Here is a 23,911-nt window from a genome sequence, read left to right on the forward strand (position 1 = left end):
CAAAGGGTGCCTGTTGTGCATTTTCTCAGCTCCAAGTTAGGGGTGCGGCTGGACGGGCGCTCCTAGGAATCTCTTCTGCTTGCCTCTGATGGCGGGGCTCCCGGCCTCGCGAGACAGGCGAGGGCGGCTCCCAGAGCAGCTCGGTCCCACGACTCTCGCTCGGGACGCTGCCCGCCGCGTGGCGCGCGGCCCGGGGCTCCCACAGGCCACCCGCCGGGGCCGGGGCGGGTGGAGCGAGGCTCCGCGGCGGCCGCTCGGAGAAGTTTCACAGCATAGCGCACTCACGACACAGAACCTACCCTGAAGCCGAGCGAGACGCCAGCTCTCTCCGCCTTCAAGGGCTGGGGGAGCGGGGGGCGGGGGGCGCGCTGGCCCCCGCCACTCAGCAGCAGCCACGACTGCGCGCGGTCGCGGGTGTGCGGGGCCCCTGCGCGCGGCGCGCCGCCCGCCGCCCAACTTTGCACAAAGGCAGCATGGCACTGCCTCGCCTCCCGGGCTCGCCCGGCGCCGCGGCCGCTCTTCTCGGTGCCGGGCCGGAGGGGCTCGCCCCTTTCCGCCGCCGCCCCCCAGCCCTCCCCTTTTCCTCCCGCCCCCACCCGGCTCTCGGGCTGGCTGGCCGGCCGGGCGGAACAGAGCGCTCGGCACCCAGCTCCGCCGCCTTGGCGGCCGCCGCTCGCTCCGTGACGTTAGCAGCCTTCGCGGCTATTTATAGCCACACGGTTGGATTTCATTCATGAAACCGGGGCCTGGTGTGTCTGTGCGCTGGGGCGCGGGTTGCAAAGGTGCCTCCGCTTGACGCGGACCCGGGGGGGGGCCCGGCCTCGGAGGCAGACTGCCCGGGGCTGACGTGCGCAGTGCCTGGCAGACCCCAGCCCCGCTCGCTAGCGGCCGGGCGGGGAGGGGCAGGACGACCAGCCCCCCACCCCGCACCTCCACCCCACCCCGTCCTCTGTCCCCAGCACTCCACCCATTCCCGTACAACTGCTGGCCCTTTGTCCCAGGCTCCGGAAAAGTAAGTTGGGCCACTAACCGGCTGGGCGGCATGGTTTTCTTCCCCCAAGGAGCTGACCGGCCGCGGACTCCGAGGGAGGACATGGGCTTTTGTTTCAAAACCGAGCCCAGCTGCTGACTAAGGGCTGCGTTAGCCCAGCCTGCTCCTCCCCTGGGCGCTGCACGTGTTGGCCGGCTCCCCCCTCTGGGTTACCTTCCTCTGTGACTTGGCTCGTGGGGGTCCCCGCAGGGGGCGGTAAGGTCACACGGGCTGCCCCCCCCCCCCCCCCCCCCCCCCGAGTAAGTAGGCGATTTACAGCCGCCTACAAATGGCTGAGTGAGGAAGTGAAATTGATTCTGGCTGCTCGTGGGTTGTCAAAATTCTTGGATGCCCACGACAGTCCGTCCTTCCTCGTGAACTCTTTCTTACTCTTCCAGGCTGACTTTGAGCTTTGAGGACAGGACCAGGGGCAGTTTTCATGCACGCACGTAAAAGGTACTTATTTAGTGTCTACATACAGTGTGCCAGGTACCCTGTCAAGCTCTAAGGAGGTGACAGCGAACACAACCAACCTGGTGCCGGCCCTCAACGTGCTTTCAGTCAGCCTATTAAAGTTACTGTGTTTTAAACCTCCTATATTCCCAGCTTATAAAGAGGCAATTAGGAGATAAAGGTATTGATGTGTTCAGCTACCTTAAGGGGCTTGTTCCTTTAATAAACCTTCACCGAGGAGGCTGTCTGTGTACTAAGGGCTGGGGATACAAAGATGGCAACAATGTCCTCAAGGAGTTCTCAGCTAATGGGTTCCTGAAGGTTTGCAGGGCTGGGAAAGAGGGACCCACATTCTATTGCAAAGGCTGCCTCTTTGTGTTATCCCTCAAGAAACAGAACATTAGAAAAAAATTATACATGCGAACATATCCCCCTCTCCCTCAGTTTCTTCCAAGAAACCATCTTCAGATTCCCAGATGGAATACTTGCTCTCCCTTCGTAGGCTCCCCAGATGAGTTTTACTACATTGGATATTCCTACTCTTCCTCACTAGTTTATATTCCCTTTGGGGACCAAGTCTTGCCTGGTGCTCTCTGAATTTCCCAGAGACCCCGGAATATAGTGATATTCAGTGTTTTTACAAGGAAGGTTATTAAGGGCAACCTGCTTCGTTTAAGCCATCCTCACTGAACTGTCTGTTGGGAATGGAATTATTAGTCCCTAATCTTTGATACCCAGGGAAGAGGATAACGAAAAGTCAAGTATGGGTGTCTACTCTAAGAACTTCAACACAGATACATGAGGGGGTGATCATTTACTTGGCACAAAACAGACTTTGCTTAGTCTATTTAAAAGTAACTCCATTTTGAAAGGTTTAATCAATATATTATACATTTTTTTCAGGAACACATTTCTTTCTTGGGAAAAGTTAATTAACCCTGTTCACTCCTAGCAATCAGTTCTCTTTATTGCAAGCCATTTCTCTTCAGACTGTCCAGAGGGGCTAAAAAATAGTGTAAAACCTCAAAAGAAATAGGAATCAACATGTATTATGGCCTTCACATGTGGCAGGCAATGGGTTAGGCTAGGAGATTCCAAACACATTGTCTCAAGCCTCACAGCAGCGGATGAGGTAGATGCCATTGTTAACATAACCATTTTATAGATGAGGAAACTGAGGCACACAGAGGCAGTTTCCTGAGATTTTGACAGCTGCATTTCCACCTGGGTCAGCCTGTGCTAAGGCCTTATTTTACCACTAATTGGCTTTTTGACATCCTGCCTCTTCTCAATTTCTTTCACTTCCCCAGTTATAAGTTAAAAAGAGTTAAATGGCTTGTTTAAGCAGCAGGTAGGTTGTAGGACCAGAAGGACACCTATACAAAGACCCCAGTTGGTAGGCAACTGTTCAGACGTTGCCCTCCACCCCTAGGGGGCACTGAGGCTCAGATAGGCCTTTCAAAGGATGCTTCTTCTCCAGGGGGCAAAGAATTAACCATCATTATGGAATTACCCAGTTGGATGCCTACATCTGAGGGAAAATGACCGGAAGAATGTCCAGGAAAATAAATTGGTGTAAACAATAATTCAGGTGTGGCAGAGGAAAGGTCATGATTTAAGGAAGTCCTTCCTAGCCAGGGCAGTGATTTGAGAAAGAGGTTGCCACAATGGTGCTATGTAGCCCCCAAATTTTACACATGAAACTCAGGATTCTAAAAAAGTTGGACAAAATGAGTACAGACTATATTTTGCCAACAGGAAAGGAAAAGAACAATAGCAAATAATCCTCTGAAGCACTGCCATGAATCTTGTTATTGCCCTGTTCTTGTTATTACCACAAAATAATCCACATGTGTATACTAAAATTGTGGCTTGCTAATAAAATCAATACCATTCACTTTTAATAAATATAAAAATTGGTGGGACTTCCCTGGTGGTGCAGCCATTAAGAATGCGCCTGCCAGTGCAGGGGACACGGATTCGAGCCCTGGTCCAGGAAGATCCCACACGCCGCAGAGCAACTAAGCCCGTGTGCCACAACTACAGAGCCTGCGCTCTAGAGCCCGCGAGCCACAACTACTGAGCCCACGTGCTGCAACTACTGAAGCCTGTGCACCACAACTACTGACCCCGTGTGCTGCAACTACTGAAGCCACACACCTAGAGCCCGCGCTCCACAATAAGAGAAGCCACCGCAATGAGAAGCCTGCGCACCGCAACGAAGAGTGGCCCCCGCTCGCCGCGACTAGAGAAAGCCCAAGTGCAGCAACAAAGACCCAATGCAGCCAAAAATAAAAGAAAAATTTGGTACTTAAGCTTAATTAAACCAACACTGTGTATTTAAACACTCAGGATTGTACTGCACAAAAGTGGTGTAAAGACTTTTGACTACCTTTTATGGTAATTATTTACTGAAGTCACAGGATTAAAAAAAAATTCTCACAATCAAGATACAGAAGTTTCATCATCATAAAAGAACTCCTTCATGCTAAATCTTGGTATTTGCATCCCCCCACCAACCATTTATCTTTTCTCCATCTCTAGAATTTTGACATTTTGAGGCTTACTTTAATAAGAGCATACAGTATGTAACGTTTTGAGATTGAATGAAAAATTTGTTTTACTAGGCAGAATGCTCTTGAGGTTCATCCAGGGTGTTGCATATATCAGTAGTTCATTTCTTTTTATTGCTAAGTAAACTATTGGATGGATATACCAGAATTTGTTCATCCATTTTCCCACTGAGGAACTTTTGAGTGGCTTCCAGTATTTTGCCATTAAGAATAATACTTCTGTAAACATTGCATTGTAGGTATTTGTGTGAACTTAAGTTTTTTATTTCTTTGGGATGAATGCCCAAGAATGCCATTGCTGGGTCATATGCTAAGAAACTGTCAAACTATGTTCCAGAGTGGCTGTACCATTTTACATTCCCACCAGTAATGTATGAGAAATCTAGTTTCTCCAAGATCTCACCAGTATTTGGTATTATCTGTATTAAAAAATATTTGTTTTCAATTGTACAGTAGCTTTGTAGGGACAAGTCATTGTGGTTTTAATCTGGATTTCCCTAATGACTAATAATGTTGAACATCTCATGTCCCATGTCTCTTTTTGCTGAAATATCTGTTCATCTCTTTGGCCTACTTTGTGACTGGATTTTTTTAACTACTGAGTTTTGAGATTTTTTTTTTCCTTCAAAAATATATCCTGGAGCAGAAGCAAGAAGAACTACAATCCTGCAACCTGTGGAACAAAAACCACATTCAAAGACAGATAGACAAGATGAAAAGGCAGAGGGCTATGTACCAGATGAAGGAACAAGATAAAACCCCAGAAAAACAACTAAATGAAATGGAGATAGGCAACCTTCCAGAAAAAGAATTCAGAATAATGACAGTGAAGATGATCCAGGACCTTGGAAAAAGAATGGAGGCAAAGATGGAGAAGATGCAAGAAATGTTTAACAAAGATCAAGAAGAATTAAAGAACAAACAAACAGAGATGAACAATACAGTAACCAAAATGAAAAATATGCTAGAAGGAATCAATAGCAGAATAACTGAGGCAGAAGAACAGATAAGTGACCTGGAAGACAGAATGGTGGAATTCACTGCTGCGGAACATAATAAAGAAAAAAGAATGTAAAGAAATGAAGACAGCCTAAGAGACCTCTGAGACAACATTAAACGCAACAACATTCGCATTATAGGGGTCCCAGAAGGAGAAGAAAGAGAGAGAAAGGACCCGAGAAAATATTTGAAGAGATTATAGTCGAAAACTTCCCTAACATGGGAAAAGAAATAGCCACCCAAGTCCAGGAAGTGCAGAGAGTCCCATACAGGATAAACCCAGGGGGAAACACACCGAGACACATAGTAATCAGATTGGCAAAAGTTAAAGACAAAGAAAAATTATGGAAAGCAGCAAGGGAAAAACGACAAATAACATACAAGGGAACTCCCATAAGGTTAACAGCTGATTTCTCAGCAGAAACTCTACAAGCCAGAAGGGAGTGGCATGATATTCTTCAAGTGATGAAAGGGAAGAAACTACAGCCAAGATTACTCTACCCGGCAAGGATCTTATTCAGATTCGATGGAGAAATCAAAAGCTTTACAGACAAGCAAAAGCTAAGAGAATTCAGCACCACCAAACCAGCTCTACAACAAATGCTAAAGGAACTTCTCTAAGTGGGAAACACAAGGGAAGAAAAGTACCTAGAAAAACAAACCCCAAACAATTAAGAAAATGGTAATAGGAGCATACATATCGATAATTACCTTAAACGTGAATGGATTAAATGCTCCAACCAAAAGACACAGGCTTGCTGAATGGATACAAAAGCAAGACCCATATATATGCTGTCTACAAGAGACCCACTTCAGACCTAGGGACACATACAGACTGAAAGTGAGGGGATGGAAAAAGATATTCCATGCAAATGGAAATCAAAAGAAGGCTGGAGTAGCAATATTCATGTCAGATAAAATAGACTTTAAAATAAAGAATGTTACAAGAGACAAGGAAGGACACTACGTAACAATCAAGGGATCAATCCAAGAAGAAGATCTAACAATTATAAATATATATGCACCCAACATAGGAGCACCTCAATACATAAGGCAACGGCTAACAGCTCTAAAAGAGGAAATCGACAGTAACACAATAATAGTGGGGACTTGAACACCTCACTTACCCCAATGGACAGATCATCCAAACAGAAAATTAATAAGGAAACACAAGCTTTAAATGATGCAATAGAAAAAAAAAATGATGCAATAGACCGGATAGATTTCATTGATATTTATAGGACATTCCATACAAAAACAGCAGATTACACTTTCTTCTCAAGTGCGCACAGAACATTCTCCAGGATAGATCACATCCTGGGTCACAAATCAAGCCTCAGTATATTTAAGAAAATTGAAATCATATCAAGCATCTTTTCTGACTACGCCGCTATGAGATTAGAAATCAATTTCAGGGAACAAAACGTAAAATACACAAACAAATGGAGGCTAAACAAGACGTTACTAAATAAGCAAGAGGTCACTGAAGAAATCAAAGAGGAAATCAGAAAACACCTAGAGACAAATGACAATGAAAACACGATGATCCAAAACCTGTGGGATGCAGCAAAAGCAGTTCTAAGAGGGAAGTTTATAGCTATACAAGCCTACCTCAGGAAACAAGAAAAATCTCAAATAAACCATCTAACGTTACACCTAAAGGAACTAGAGAAAAAAGAACAAACAAAACCCAAAGTTAGCAGAAGGAAAGAAATCATAAAGATCAGAGCAGAAATAAATGAAATAGAAACAAAGAAAACAATAGCAAAGATCAATAAAACTAAAAGCTGGTTCTTTGAGAAGATAAACAATTTGATAAACCATTAGCCACACTCATCAAGAAAAAGAGGGAGAGGACTCAAATCACTAAAATTAGAAATGAAAAAGGAGAAGTTACAACAGACACCGCAGAAATACCAAGCATCCTAAGAGGCTACTACAAGCAACTCTATGCCAATAAAATGGACAACCTGGAAGAAATGGACAAATTCTTAGAAAAGTATAACCTTCCAAGAATGAACCAGGAAGAAATAGAAAATATGAACAGACCAATCACAAGGAATGAAATTGAAACTGATTAAAAATCTTCCAACAAACAGAAGTCCAGGACCAGATGGCTTTACAGGTGAATTCTATCAAACATTTAGAGAAGAGCTAACACCCATCCTTCTCAAACTCTTCCAAAAAATTAGAGGAAGGAACATTCTCAAACTCATTCTATGAGGTCACCATCACCCTGATACCAAAACCAGACAAAGATACTACAAAAAAAGAAAATTACAGACCAATATCACTGATGAAGATAGATGCAGAAATCCTCAACAAAATACTAGCAAACAGAATCCAACAACACATTAAAAGGATCATACACCATGATCAAGTGGGATTTATCCCAGGGATGCAAGGATTCTTCAATATACGCAAATCAATCAATGTGATACACCATATTAACAAATTGAAGAAGAAAAACCATATGATCATCTCAATAGATGCAGAAAAAGCTTTTGACAAAATTCAACACCCATTTATGATAAAAACTCTCCAGAAAGTGGGCATAGACAGAACCTACTTCAACAGAATAAAGGCCAGTAAGTGGGCATAGACGGAACCTACTTCAACATAATAAAGGCCATATACAACAGACCCACAGCAAACATCATTCTCAATGGTGAAAAACTGAAATCATTTCCTCTAAGATCAGGAACAAGACAAAGATATCCACTCTCACCACTATTATTCAAGATAGTTTTGGAAGTCCTAGCCACGGCAATCAGAGAAGAAAAAGAAATCAAAGGAATACAAATTGGAAAAGAAGAAGTAAACTGTCACTGTTTGCAGATGACATGATACTATACATAGAGAATCCTAAAGATGCCACCAGAAAACTACGAGAGCTAATCAATTAATTTGTTAAAGTTGCAGGATACAAAATTAATGTACTGAAATCCCTTGCATTCCTATACACTAATGATGAAAAATCTGAAAGAGAAATTAAGGAACCACTCTCATTTACCATTGCAACAAAAAGAATAAAATACCTAGGAATAAACCTACCTAGGGAGGCAAAAGACCTGTATGCAGAAAATATAAGACACTGATGAAAGAAATTAAAGATGATACCAACATATGGAGAGATATACCATGTCCTTGGATTAGAAGAATCAATATTGTGAAAATGACTATAGTACCCAAAGCAATCTACAGATTCAGTGCAATCCCTATCAAACTACCAATGGCATTTTTCACAGAAGTAGAACAAAAAATTTCACAATTTGTATGGAGACACAAAAGACCCCGAAAAGCCAAAGCAATGTTGGGAAAGAAAAATGGAACTGGAGGAATCAGGCTCCCTGACTTCAGACTATACTACAAAGCCACAGTAATCAAGAGAGTATGGCACTGGCACAAAAACAGAAATATAGATTAATGGAACAGGATAGAAAGCCCAGAGATAAACCCATGCCCCTATGGTCAACTAATCCATGACAAAGGAGGCAAGGATATACAATGGAGAAAAGACAGTCTCTTCAGTAAGTGGTGCTGGGAGAACTGGACAGCTACATGTAAAAGAATGAAATTAGAACACTCCCTAACACCATACACAAAAATAAACTCAAAATGGATTAGAGACCTAAATGTAAGACGGGGCACTATAAAACTCTTAGAGGAAAACATAGGAAGAACACACTTTGACATAAACCACAGCAAGATATTTTTTGATCCACCTCCTAGAGTAATGGAAATAAAAACAAAAATAAACAAATGGGACCTAATGAAACTTCAAAGCTTTTGCACAGCAAAGGAAACCATAAACAAGATGAAAAGACAACCCTTAGAATGGGAGAAAATATTTGTAAATGATATATATAATGTATATATTTATATATATAATATATATAAATATATATATAATATATAAATAACTATATATATAAATATATATAAATACCAAAATATATAAATAGCTCATGCAGCTCAATATCAAAAAAACAAACAACCCAATTCAAAAATGGGCAGAAGACCTAAATAGACATTTCTCCAAAGAAGACATACAGATGGCCAAGAAGCACATGAAAAGCTGCTCAACATCACTAATTATTAGAGAAATGCAAATCAAATCTACAATGAGGTATCACCTCACACCAGTTAGAATGGGAATCATCAGAAAATCTACAAACAACAAATGCTGGAGAGGGTGTGGAGAAAAGGGAACCCTCTTGCACTGTTGGTGGGAATGTAAATTGATACAGCCACTATGGAGAACAGTATGGAGGTTCCTTAAAGAACTAAAAATAGAATTACCATAGTAGCAGTCCCACTACTGGGCATATACTCAGAGAAAACCATAATTCAAAAAGACACATGCACCCCAATGTTCATTGCAGCACTATTTACAATAGCCGGGTCATGGAAGCAACCTAAACGCTCATCGACAGATGAATGGATAAAGATGAAGTGGTACATATATACAGTCGAATATTACTCAGCCATAAAACGGAAAGAAATTAGGTCATTTGTAGAGACGTGGATGGATCTAGAGACTGTCATACAGAGTGAAGTAAGTCAGAAAGAGAAAGATAAATATCGTAGATTAACGTATATATGTGGAACCTAGAAAATGGTACAGAGGAACCAGTTTGCCTAGCAGAAATTGAGACACGGAAGTAGAGAATAAACATATGGGGGAAAGTGGCAGGGGGTGGCGGTGGTGGTGTGCTGAATTGGGCGATTGGGATTGACATGTATACACTGATGTGTATAAAATGGGTGACTAATAGGAACAAATAAATAAAAATAAACATAAAAAAATATTCTGGGATCACAGAATTTGCAGATGCAAATTAAATGCTACCTTCACTTCTATTGCCATCCGTTTTATAGAGAATATTCTCAGGTGTTTACAGTAAGTATTCTCAAGTATTTACAAAAAACTCCTATAGAGAGGGTCTTTCAGGATTATTTAATGAACTTGGTTTTCAGCTGTCGGTAACCAACACGCAGACCCCGCCCCACACGTGGCCGCAGCGCAAGTAGTGGACGTCTGGTCTCCGCGCAGTCGCAGACACCTCTTCCGGCGATGCGTGTACGTGCTCGACGCAGCTATGCCTGCAGCAGAAGCCTGAGTGAGGCCGGCTTTGCTTCGTCTCTCTCCTTCTCCTTGGGTGCCCGGTAGGATGCTGTACTTGGCTGTTGAGAGCATGTTATCCTGGGTGGCGGGTTCCAGGTGTTACGGAGACAAGCACTACCAGCGTTTGAAGACATGCCCCTGTTTTAAGGAGAGATGTGTTTGGTAGAACAATGTTGAAAAACAGCTATTGGAGCAGATTCCTGGTGTTAATGTGGAACAGCCGACAGCTCTGTGGTACTCTAAAGAGATGGTGGCTGGAGACCTAGTGAGTGGCATGCTGTCTCATGTATTCGGGTGTTCTGGCTTTTGAAGAAATGCTTCTGGACCAGAGAACAGAGTGAGGCCCGTGGGCACCGGACTTCAGCAATGGCTGAGGGGCGGCTTCCTCGTCCCGTACAAATCGTCTTGCTCGCTGGCTGCCCAGGAGGACCTGGGCTCTGGCTCCCACCTGCAGGCAGTGGCGTCTGTCTGGACCTAGCTGGCAGGAGGGGCTGTATGCAGCTCCAGCGACCGGTGGCAATAAGGTAAGACAGCCCCTGTTCGGGGCTCTAGATTAATGCAAAGTATTTCGGGATCTAAAAGAAAATGACCTGATCCTCCCGGTCCCTCTGTTTCTCCTGAAACTCTTTCTTGTATTCAGGACCTTTAGTACTTCTGCCGGAGTAGGTGCTTCTCCCGGATGTCAGACTGCTCTGGGGCCTGTCGAGCATTGTGTCTGGGGCCCCCTCGCCAGCTCTCATGTCATTGATAGCCACATGGAATTACGTACCATCACGAACCCTTTCTGTCCCAAATACCACAGGCAGGCTTTGCCCAAATTGCTTTCACCTGGGTAGAGTGAAGACCCTTTAGCCCCAGGAGCCCAGCTGTGTGGGGTTTTGACTACTTGGGAATTTATCTCAGCTGTTACTCAAACCAGCCCTTGTGGTCCCTGAAGTTCCTATTTTCTGGGGAAATCCAAGCCAGTCTTGGCTGTGGGAATCAACTGAAGGAGACTGTCCTTTACCTAAAAGCTACAAGTGTAAATTAACTAGTCCTTCAGTCTTGGCATTTCCTTGGTTACCCATTTAAAGACAGAAGCGCTAAATACAGTCAGTGTGCTTTTTAGTTGTCAGTTCTATGAAGGTGAAAATGCTTTTTACATTGGCGTTCCTGTATTACTGGGCACCAGTGTATATAGGCCATGTGTTGGAAATAGACAAAAAGGTATCCTTTGATTATAGCATGTTAAATGTATTTGTGCAGGTTTGCATAAAATCCTTTCTGTATGCATCCCTTCATTAGGTTTTCTGTTACAGTGGGGCAAGTTTGGTAAAAATGTGGTTTTGCGGGCTGGACAGTTCTAACTACATTCATCTTCCTGTCAGAATCTCTCTTACTAAGGTGGTGTTCTGCTGGTCTAGCTCAGCATGTGTAAGAGGAGGTAGCAAACAGCTTTTATGGGCCTCTGGCTGGCTTTGTTTAGTATGGCGTTACTAATCGTAACCCAGGTATGTCACACCTCTAGAAAAGAAAAACACAGTAGCCTAATGCACATTATCTTTGCTTTTAAAAAAAAAGTAAAAATAGGGCTCTGTACTGGGAAAGAAGTCTGCATTTGAAAGGGACATTTGTTCAAAATCAGCTATGTTCCTAATATTACAAAAGGTGTTATATTAGGCTTCAGCTTTACCTAATTACAAATAAATGACAAGGTTTATGTGTCATAGCATGTTTAAGGCTATCTTGCCCGACCAACTGTTTCATACAAAAAATACAAAACTGTATTTCTCTTCATGACATAAGTTAAAAAACAAAAAATACCCCGAAAAACCCCAAACGGAAACACATTAAAGGGGGCATAGAGTAGTGGAAAGAGTAGGAAAATGGAATTGTGTTTTGGCCATCCCACTAACTAGTCATGTAATTCTGTGCTAGTTCCTTCATCCATTGCATTTCAAATTTCCATATATAAGATGAAGATGGGAATACTAACTTTCTAAAAAGTTGTTAAGACTAAATGAAATAATGTTTGTGGAAAATGTCTTGTAAAATGTGAAGCTTTATACACACTGGTAAGTGTAAAATGACTCATCCTGGAGCCATTTAAATATCTTGTACAGCACAGGGTATCCTTGGATTTGGGAGTAGCAAAGATCAGTCTTATAGGAACTATATCATTCCCACAACTCAGCCCCAAATGTTGACTGTAAGTATTATACAGAATAGCCTACACCAAATTCTATCCATAAGGTAGAAGGTTTAGTTTTTGAGATCTGAGGTTTTTGCTGTGCCAGTGACTTGTAATTGCTGCATTTCCCTAGAAGTGAGCTAAACTACATGCGGAAACTAGAAAAATAAATGGACTACACACACACACACACACACACACACACACAGAGCTCATGTCAGAAAACTAATTCCACCTATATTCATATCACATTTTTCTTCTTACCAAGCATCTCTAATATACATGTCACTTAATCTTCATGACAACCTTGAGAATTATTATCTCAAAATTCGAGAGATGGGGAAATGAAGTTTACTAGAGGGTAAGTGACTTGCTGTGTGTTAGCAGACGGGGAACCTGAATTCTATCTAACCCAGAATTCTAACCCAGATCTTCTGACCACATGAAAGTAAATATTCTGAAGTAATTGAGTGCATAGTATGCTAATTTATGTATAGATACCACATTAAAAGAAATACAAATTTTTTTAGAAACACCAATGACCTGGAAGGAGACCTACCAATCAGTCCCCAGAAAAAAGCTGAATTGTGAGGCTTTTTCTAAATTGTCGTCACTTCTGCTTTCATCATGTTTCCTTGTGTAAAAGCGCTGAGGATCTGACTTCTTGCTCTGGAGTCAAGACCATGTCTCGTGCACACAACTGCAATCGCTCCTTAGCTCTGTAAATATTATATTTATCTTAATATTTCACAGGACCTCTGATTTACTACTTGGTAAACTTCCCGCTTCATGAACAAGTAGTTAACTGAATCACATGTGAGTGATATAAGCAGTTAAACACGTCGTGATCGACATTGCAGGAGTCTAGTCCTTTAGCTTGTAAACATAAGCGGATAACTCCTGGGGCCAGGGACAAAATCTCACTTCCCATCACAGATCCACTTTAGAGGAGCCTGGAGTTTTGGTGAAAGTGTCGTGTCTCTGTGGGCGAGAAAGCCCAGAGTAACTGGTTTATAATAAAGGTGAATGATAAAACGTTCACAAGTTTCCTTAGTTATAATTTCTTCTAGTTACTCATATATACAAGGCCACCTATGTGACTTACGACAGAGCTGCAGTTTTAATGGAAAATTATCCTTTATGGCTTTATTTGTTCCACTGTAACCACTGCCAACATTACATTGATCATCCATGAAAGGGCACTTTGAGATCATGCAAATATTCTGCAAAGAGTAAAGTATAATAAAGTATTTATCGGTGAAAGTTAATTTCTCAGTGGGAAATAGTCTATGTTGAGCTGCCCGTGCTTATTTGACCAGGATCCCTTCTTTGTGGTCTTAGAATACCTATCAACAATCCACAGTGTTCCTCAAACACACTTTGTGAACATCAACGTTAAGAATACCACAACGGTGTACCGCGCGGATCAGTCATTCTAAACAGCACGGAGGCTCCTCCCTGATTGGGCAGACGTGTGGGTCATTGTGGTTAGTTATTCAAGGAGTAACTGTCCTGGGTTACTCCAAACCACAGATAACTGCCAGCCATCATTACACAGCACAAATATATTCATCTAAAACGCCAGTTCAGTGCATACCAGCAGTGCTGATTATAAAACACTGTAAGTAGTTAAGGTAGCATGGTAGCAGCAGACCCAGTATTGGAAAAGCATTCTCAGTCTAAATTTGTTATCTGTATCCTGTTAATGATAGATACTCAAAAGGGTCCAGCGTTTGATCGCAAAGGAAACAAAAACCCATGTGTACACCAAGTTTGTTTGTTGTTTGAAAAAAGAATGTCACTACTTTGAAAATTAATATGTACTATCATGGTAGATGAGGTATTTTTTGTTTAAACATGTTATTAAATTCATAACCATTTTTAGCCATTAACTTTTATCAGTGAACACACTGAAATACTGTCATGTGGACCTCATCTGTTAATAGGCTGGTAATCCTCTTCGGAGTGACTACAGCTGTTCCCAAACAATTTGGTGCAGTGGCTTAACTGCCGCTAAGCCTTAGAAGTCAGTTCGCCTTCCGTCCTTCTCCCATCCTAAAAACCAACCTGAATCAAATGCTAGTTGATAATGAGAATGCTACGGAGCAAGTCCACAGAATCAGTAAGGGGGTGGAGCCCAAGGTTTTAGGATAATCACAAACTTAGTAAATCTATTTCTGAAAAACTGAAAGTATTCTTAACAGTTTGTCCACTGGTAGTAATAATAACAACAACAACATGCACTGAATGTTTACTCCGTGCCTGACACACTGTTCAGTGCTTTGCAAGCTTTATCAGATCCTGTAATCCTCATGGCAGCCCTCTGAGGTACTAGTCTCCTCTCCACTGTACAGATGAGAGAGCTGAGGTATAGAGAGCTAAGTCATTTGTGCAAGATCATATCCCTAGAAAGGGCAGTTCAAGGATTAAAATTCTAAGTCTAGATTCAAACCCAAATTCATAACCACTATACAATACCTCTGCAAAGTGGAAGGCCTTGCTGTGAGCACACATCACTTGTGAGTGTATTTTCTCTGCCAGGACAGACACAGACCCCCACCGTTAATCGGATTACAAAGTCAGTAATTGGGTTCTCAGAACATGTGGTTAAAAGACTGAGTACAGAGCACAAGAAGGCTAATGCCAAATTTAGGGAGGTGGGAAAGTCAAGCACCTCTGAATGAGGAAATCACAGGGAACTTGATACCATTTTTATAAGCGTACAGTCGAAGCCTGAAAACACTGAATTTTGAGCACAGTGTGTTGTAAAGAACACTAATGTGATTGTAAATTTTCTGAAGATTTGTCCAGTATAAAATTGCTAAACTCTCATTTCCTTTAGAAATCAACATTTCTGAGCTGGTCTCTTGCAAAAGAAACCCAAAAGGTTTTAGTTCTTAAAGGGTTTGGGACCTTGATATTGCACAGGTCGGAGGAGCTAAGTTTTTTCTTTTTATTTGATGAGTAAGCATAACTGGATCTATAAGGCAAAACTTGGAATTAAACGATATGAACTTCTAAATTTGTTTTCAAAAACATCTCAGAAAATATCAACCATCAACAGAGAGGAAAGAGTAGGAGTTTGAAGTAAAAATGACTTCAGTTTTACAATTTATATGGTGATGTCCTCATTGTGGTAGCATGTTACTTTGGTGGTCCCCAGTGGACCCTGCCTCTCAGTATTCCACGAGGGAGGTCCCTCGTGGAAGACTGGCCCTTGGATCTGCGTCAGCCAGTAGAGTGTGGTTGAATTTCTGGGCCTAAGCCTTAAGAAGGCCTGGCAGCTTCTGCTTGCAGACTTCGTAGGAAACTACTTACAATGTAAGAAGTTGGACTGCGCTGGGACTGCCGTTCTTAAAAAGCGTAGCCTAGCCACGTGGAGAGGCCCCATGTATCCATAAATAGGCAGGCCCGCCCTAGAAGACAACCTCAGCTGAGCTCCCAGCTGACAACCAGCACCAACTTGCCAGCCAGCTGAATGAGACTGTCTTGGAAGTGGCTCCTCCAGCCCCAGCTGAGGCACCCCAAAACGATGCCATGCGGAGCAGGTACCCCTACAGAGTCCCACCTAAGCTGCAGAATGGGGAGCAAATAAGTGAAATAGTTGTTGTGTTATGCCTCCAAGTTTTGAGTTAATTTTTTTTTTTTGGCTGCGCTGCACGGCATGTGGGACCTTAGCTCCCTGATCAGGGATTCAACCCGGGCCCCCTGCCGTGGAAGCACAGAGTCTTAACCACTGCACCGCCAGGGAAGTCCCTTGAGTTAATTTTTAATGCAACAATACATAGACATAATTATACCAGATCTTTTCCCCTCCTCCCAAAATTGTTTTGGAGGAGACATTCATCTGTTTGTTTATTGGTTTTATAAAGTGGTAACAACTTTACCATATTATACTCTTTCCCTTCCCCCAGCTTTGTATTGGAGGAAGCATTCATTCTTTCAGTGTTTCCAAGTCCTCCTATTGCGCGCTGTTGGGCCCTAGATACCCAAAGATGAGAAGGAGACTCAGAAAATCATTTAGCCTAACAGAGGAGACAGAAACATTCACACACAGCATCTGTTTTGTGTGCTAGAACACTGTGTGCCTAGTGCAATGGCAGCATGGAGAAGGGATCAACTCATGTGCCAGTGGCTGGGCTGGGGTGGGTGGGGGTGTCAGCATCTTCCAGGAAATGTCCTAGAAGGAACAGCATTTGTGTTAAGCCTTGAAAGATGAAAGGAATTCTCCCAGGTGGAGAAAGAGTCATATGGGGGTCATTCTGTGCCAGAGGAAGAGCAGTAGCAAAGTTCTGAGAGCGTGAAATAATGTGATGGTTAGAGCAAGCGAAGTCTTCTGCGGCCATAGTGTAAGGTGCAGGAACAGTGGTTACCCAGCTGTCCAAGCAGACAGAAGCCTTGAAGGCCATTCTCATCAATTTGGCTTGAGGACAAGGTAAAGCCTTGTGAACGATTTTTTAAAATTGTACTTAAATGAAGTGTAATTTACACACAGTAAAATGTCTAACATCTTAAGTTCAATGACTTTTAATGTATGCAAATACCTGTGTGACCACCACTCGGACCAAGGTGAGGCCAGCGTAATATGAGAAACCCTGACAAGGATGTCAGGAGCATAGAGCCATATGTCCCGAACAAAATATTAGAAAATGCAGCAACTGAACAAAGGATGATACATCAAGACCAAGTGATCAAGAATGCAAGGTTGGTTTACTATTAAGGAAATCAATAATGTAAATCACCACATTAGTAGAATAGAAAACCACATGATCTCGATAGATGCAGATAAAACAACTGATAAAATTCAACATTCATTCATGATAAAAATTTTCATCCGAGTTATTTAATGCAAGGAAAAGCCATGGCTACATCTGTGCTGTTCAGAGTAGAAGGCTCTTTATGAAGCAGTCACAGTTCTTGGTCCTTGAACAGGGAGCTACAGTATGACGTTCTCTGGGAAAAGTTTCCAGGGGTATGGGAGAAAGCAAAATCCACAGATATCCAACTCTGCCATTGGAGGAACTATGCCAAGTGCTGACTCCCAGTGAGCAATAAATTAACTCCAGACCTCTTTAAGAGCTATGCAGGCAAGGAAGGACTCAGACAGAGTCCATTAAAAATGTGATTGCTCTACACATCACAGGCAGCAGTGCTAATGGATATTGTTTACATGTCTCTGAGCCTGGCTGCTCTATGCTGAAATAGAAATGAAACAAATTAAAAGTTGAGTAGCTCAGGTCTTTAGTAATGGCTCATGGCAATAAAGGTAACAGATGGAAGCCTGAATCCTAGTTTTGTATGCCACTCTCCAGCTGTGTGCCCTTTGGAAAGACAGGTTACCCCCGGGGTTTGTTGCTGGATCTGTGAAATAAGTGGGTTAGATTAGATGGGCCTTGGTATGAGTCACATCTGGATTTCAGTCCTGGCTCTGTCCTTTACCATCTATGTGACTGGTGCCTCAGTTTCTACATCTGTATAATGGACAGAAACCGCAATGTGTTCCTCTGAAGATTAAGTGAGATCATGTAAGCAGAGCACTTAACACATTCACTGTACATATTGAACACTAAATAAAGGTACATGTTATTAATGTTCTTAAGAATTAGCTGTTAGGGTCTAAAATGCCGTAATGATAAATAGTAGACTGGAAATACTAATTTTCTCTGACATGGAGATTGGTAAGTGTTGCGGAAAGCTTTGAAATTCTGCATGTCCCGCCTATCACAGGTGGTACTGTAAGAAGCTTGAATAATTTTAGCAGGAAGGAAAACAGAAGGGTAGATATCCTTTCATGATTTAATCTTGGTAATGTACCAGTGATTTCATTACTATGTGCAAAGAAACTATGACATTTCCTATACTCTGATAAGTACTAAGTGAAAAATCTAATTAAATGATGCATGCATAGAATTTCCATAGAATGTAATTAATGAGACAGCCAGAGCCCCTATTGATTACACTGGTGAAGTTAATCAAATAGTATGTTTATCTAAGTAACCCAACAAGAGTCTGACGTCCACAGTCAGGCATGTGGTTTTGCCAGTTGTAAATAAGCTGCCCACAGGAACAAAGTACCCCCTTAGAGAATGGGAAATTTAATGATCTGTGTTTGCAACATAGCACGTTGTATCAAATAAATGACTGCTTTTTCCGAAAGTCATATTCATAGTATCTGAGTTTGAACTATTCAGTTGGGCCAAATATTTAAACTGGAAATATTCATGAGAGAGTTGTAAATGATATTACTTTTGGACCATGTCCCCACCATCCATCCGACACGTTCTTACTTACGGGCAATCACAGCCCAAGTCATGAAGCACTTGTAATGGCTACAGTGGGACTGCGTTTTCTGTGGCCTTCTGGGTAGTCCTAGAAGCTTAGGTACCCCCCCTCCCCCCACTGGCCTGCTGCATTGCTTACCACCTCTAATACCCTTGAACTTGTTATTACGGCTTCAGGAAGATGCTGTCCCCATCACGGCCACAGTGGTGAGAGCAGGCTTGTGGAGTCTTTTTCAAACTTCCTTCTACAGCTCTTCCGTACCTTTCGTGACTTGGGGTTGGGTTTGTGGGTAGGGGAGGGTCACTAACTCTGTTCTGTACTCAGAACAGAGTCAAGTTTGCTTTGCTCAGACCCTCCTTTTCTTCTAACCCTTCCGCTAACCACAGGAACGGGAGGGGTGGCTGTCACTTTAAGAGGGCTAGGCTTCCGGGATTACTTCACTTGGTCCTCTGTTGATGTTTGGGAGGTGCCATGCCTTGCAAATTACACTTTAAATAGAGGGCCCACCCCAACATCATTTGGAACGTGTAGAAAACCTCGGATTCAATGAAAATGTACAACCTCGAGGCAGAAGTCAGCACAGAACCGCCGACAGTTTTAGAATAGAACAACTAGGGGAGTGTGAAAGCCCGGTCTAGAATAATAGCCGCCCTGGAAAGAAAGTGCTTTTCTGGCAAGCAGTGTGGCTTTGGAGTTGGACTCACCTGGCGTGTCCCTGGCTCCACGGCTCACTAGCTGTGTGATTCTGGATGCGTTTAGACTTGCTGGGGCTCTGCTTCCTCCTCTCTAAAAAGGAGACCTGTGCTTTGAGTCTGCTGCCCGCCACATGATAATAGCACTACGTTACGTCAGCTAGAAGTAGGCTGCCTTGTATGATAAAATGAATGCAATGATTGTAAATACTGACTCACTAGAATGTCACTTAGATCTAGACTCAAAGTGGGGAGACCTTGCCCAAGAATGAGCTCAGCCATTTCCTAGCTATGTGACCTTGGGAAAGTCCCCCAAGTTCTCTGGAATGGATTTAACTACACCCACCTAGGATCAGCGTGAAGTTTAAATGAGTTGCCATGTGTGGAAGTGCTTTTAATAAAGCTATAAATTTAAACTTAAGAAAAAGCTATAAAAGTAAGATAGGGGGGCTTCCCTGGTGGCGCAGTGGTTGAGAGTCTGCCTGCTGATGCAGGGCACACGGGTTCGTGCCCCGGTCCGGGAGGATCCCACATGCCGCAGAGCGGCTGGGCCCGTGAGCCATGGCCGCTGAGCCTGCGCGTCCGGAGCCTGTGCTCCGCAAGAGGAGAGGCCACAACAGTAAGAGGCCCGCGTACCAAAAAAAAAAAAAAAAGATAGGTTATTCTATTAATATGTTATTGCAGTGCTATTAAATATAGTGATTGTTTATAATATTTTTAAAGGAACTGGTCATTTTTCTGCACCTGAGATCCAGTGGTAGGACTGTTATGAGCAGAAACTTTCAAAATGAGCCACATGGTAGAAAATGGCTGCCGATGAATTATTTGCAGTTAGTGATCTGTAGTTTTTGTTGGAACCAAGTTAAAATCATCTGGCTATCTCTGACCTCCCATATAACCCTTCTGAACAGGAAAAGAGGCACTTTTCTACAACAGATAATACATCAAAAGACACACAATGGTTCTATTTTCCTTTTTTTTTTTTTTTTTTGCTGTACGCGGGCCTCTTACTGTTGTGGCCTCTCCGTGGCCTCTCCTGTTGCAGAGCACAGACTCCGGACGTGCAGGCTCAGCGGCCATGGCTCACGGGCCCAGCCGCATCCGCGGCACGTGGCATCTTCCTGGACCGGGGCACGAACCCGCGTCCCCTGCATCGGCCGGCGGACTCTCAACCACTGCGCCACCAGGGAAGCCCCTATATTCTTTTTAAATATAGCACTCAGAAATGGTGGTGGAGAGAGAAATGATTAATGTCTAAGAGTAGCCATTTTATAGGCTCATCTCAAACTACAAATGCAAAATAGTCAGGAGGGCAAATTAGCTTTTATACCTACTCTTTCTACAAACAATTTTTTTTTTTTTTTTTTTTACCTTTTAGGGGAAATTTCCACATCTTCAGGAGGAAGCAAATTATATAGTGTTTTTTCCCCCCTCATAAAATGTCTAGAGTAAATGTTTAAGTCTTTCTCAAACAGCCCTCATTTTCTGTTTTCTTCTAAAGAAGTTTTACACTTGACAAGTACTTAGACGCTCACCCGTCCTTTGATGAAGATTTAAGGTTATTTACTGCAGCCCTGGAAATAAAATTTGGCTTAGTCAATTTTGGCCAAATAGAAATAATTTTAAAAATGCTATGGTTTCTTGTCCACTTGTAACAATTTTGTCCCCTTGCTGGATTGGTCCTGGATTCCTAAACATAACCTGTACATAACTGACAGCGCTATGATTCTGCTACTTGCCCTCTTCAAAGCAATATCACTTAAGCTATCCACAGATTTCAATGTACTTAAACAAATACGTCATTCCTAATCTAGAGTTGGACCATCATAAATGGTTAGTTAGACCGTCTGCTATATCGTTAGGACTGGAAGTCAATTTTCTAATGTCTCAAAGCCTTCGATTGTAGTGCAGACCATGGATTCAGATTTGATGGCAGAAGTCCCCCAGGAAGTATTGCAAATATGTGTAACTTCCAGCCAAAGCAGTCTGCGTAAACAAGCAATCACACAAACCACGTCATTTGGTTTGACCCAAAGTTATGGCAGGAATGTCCTCAGAGCCACTCATTGCCATATAGGTAGACTGTTTTCATTACCCTGTGCTCATACAGAAAACCCAAATGGCTCAGCAAATATTGACTGAATTATAATTCTCACATCGTTAATCTTTTTCTTCACAGACTTGAGGTTTACATCTTACTCCCAATTTCATAAAATGAAAGTGAATAAAGAAGTTTAATCAGCAAATAATCTGAATACAATAAAAAAGATCCCAGGAGATAAATTCCACAAGCATGATAAGAGGCTTTTAGGGCAGCCCTGCAAAAAGTCTCTTTTGAAAGTTGCACCCTTTGCGTAAAAATATCTATGAGCAGAATAAAATATTTAAACAAGCAATATTAACTAAAAAAGAAAACCTCAGCATTAGAAAAGTGCACACACTCAGGCTCTCCCTTCCCATTAAGGAAGCTTCCTGTGTTTCGTCATCACCTTTTAAATAGAAAGTTTTGTGCTCTGTTGGACTGGGCAAGGATTTCAGACCCATGGGCCTCCAAAAGAAATCCACACCATGTGTTAGGGGAGCAAAGAGTTCTATGGCACATTGCTGCTAGCTGGGTACACTCCTGTGTCATCTTTCTCTGTATCATGTGATTTAGCATCGCTTCCTTATTTATAAGCTCCCTGCTGTAGTTGCTTTATTTCACACATTACCAAATGTAGCATCTAATATGATGGTTCTTACAGGTAGATAACTCCTGAGTGAATGAATGAATGAATAGGCATTCAGTAATAACTATGGATTGTTTCAAGCCAACTAAAGGAAAAAAAACTTTGATTTCTTTGTCTTGACCCATCTTATTTTCCCCCCCAAATGTTTAACACCATTCTCTACTCCAAAATGCATGAAAATGCATAAAAAGGACCAACTAGGGTATGTGTGTGTGTGTGAAGTGATATACACAAACATAAAATAACAATCTTCATATAATGTTCTTTCCTTCCAGTCTCTGTAAAAATATGCTCCATGCAACGTTCTTTTCTCGTATTTAATGATTTTACTAGTTAGGTACTCAGAAATAAACATAGCACTGCCAGCTTGCTTACAGAAGGCAGAGCAGCGAGAGATGGTAAAGGGACTGGAGTGAAGGTTGTCACCAGAGGATGAGACTGACAGAAAATCCTTTCCTGTGTTTTGGGCCACCGCTGCCCTCTAGGGGACACATGGAAAATAAGCAAAGTCTCTCACGCTTGTGCTAGAAATTTAAGACCTTGGAAAGTCATCTTGTCTGCCTAACTTTTATTAAGGAAAGCTTAATGAAAAGCTAATTAAAATTACTTCAACGATAGCTGTATCATCCTAAGAAATCTTTACATCACATGCTTTTCTAGGATCAGCTAATTTAGAGTCACAGCTGATAAGAAGTTCTTCATTCTGTCTATCCTGACTTCCCTGCAGAATTTTAAACATGTTATTTCTTGTCCTGTTAAGGAACAGCTGCTTGTTATGACTAACGTGTTAGTCACTGTTTGTACTTTTACCTTTCAGTGCTCCAACAACCAGAAACCCCGGCTCTTTCAGCCTTTCTTTATAAAGTCATTTTGTACCGAGGAAAATGTGCAAACATTTCTGAAGTTGCCAACTTGTTACTTATTTCTAGACAAAAGAATTTGAAGTGAAGAGCAAAAATCAACTTGTGATTTTTACATGGGAGATACAACTTAAAATACCCTCAGGGCTTTCAAGCTTCTTTATATAAAACTTGAAAAATTAGGGACAGTATCTACTGTAATCCTACTGTATAGGCAGAAATCAATCTGCTTTCATTTCTGAATCTTAAAGGAGAATTTAAATAATACTAAAGTGAGGTTTCTGGAAGTAAATATTCTGCCTTAAGAGAAAATTTCATGACTTTAGGGTGATATTGTGGAAGAGTCACTTATAAAATATCTACTTGTTCATCCGTTTAACATTTGTTGAGTATTCCATTACTCAAAAGATACTATATTAGGGGTTCTAGGTGTGCAAAGAAACTTACCATTCAGTAGAAAAGTTAATATAGTATTACAGTATCTCATTTTGTCCTGTATTAGATTTGATTTTATTCAATAAGTATTATCGAAATGCTTAGTTTTTATGTATATTATCTACTAGACTTCAAGCATCTTGAGAAAAGAGAATTTATTTTGCTCATCTTTATATCACCAGTACCTTGGATGATTTAACTTCTCAAGCCTAACAGTAGTCCTTTAAGTGTGTGTTGTTAGTCTTAGTTTCTAGATAAAGTAAATTATTCAGCAATTTATAAGCTAGAATGTAATTGAGATTTAAATCCAGGCGTGTCTGATCATTGATATTATGATTCCTCCCTGCTTATATGCCTAGCATAGTGCCTGGCACATAGTAGGTGTTCAATAAATATGTGTAGAAGAATTATTGGTGTGCTTTTCCCAAGTAGTATATTCTTTGCTTTCATTTTGGTATCTCAAGGGCTTCAAACAGGTCCCCAATAATTAAGTGTTGAATGAATGAATATAGATTCCTTAGGAAGTCTCTTTTGAGCATTTTTCCATTACCTTCATTCTT

General features: G+C 41.9%; 1 protein-coding gene across 4 annotated transcripts in view; it reads right to left on the reverse strand.

Moving 5' to 3' along the window:
• The window catches only part of RHOBTB1 (Rho related BTB domain containing 1), a 112,231-nt gene that overhangs the window by 68,863 nt on the left and 19,457 nt on the right, over positions 1-23,911 (reverse strand). The window contains exon 1 of one of the 4 annotated variants that reach the window (XM_029245250.1): positions 300-527. The exons of 1 other annotated variant lie outside the window; for it this stretch is intronic. The gene's annotated coding sequence lies outside the window, so the exon portion shown is untranslated. Of the gene's footprint in view, positions 1-299; positions 528-23,911 lie in introns of those variants that run through there. 2 more of the 4 variants (XM_029245252.1, XM_029245253.1) reach the window with 2 other exon arrangements.

The sequence above is a fragment of the Monodon monoceros genome, unplaced genomic scaffold, assembly GCF_005190385.1.
Source record: "Monodon monoceros isolate NGI ecotype Baffin Bay Population unplaced genomic scaffold, NGI_Narwhal_1 Super_Scaffold_4, whole genome shotgun sequence".
Taxonomy (NCBI): Eukaryota; Metazoa; Chordata; class Mammalia; order Artiodactyla; family Monodontidae; genus Monodon; species Monodon monoceros.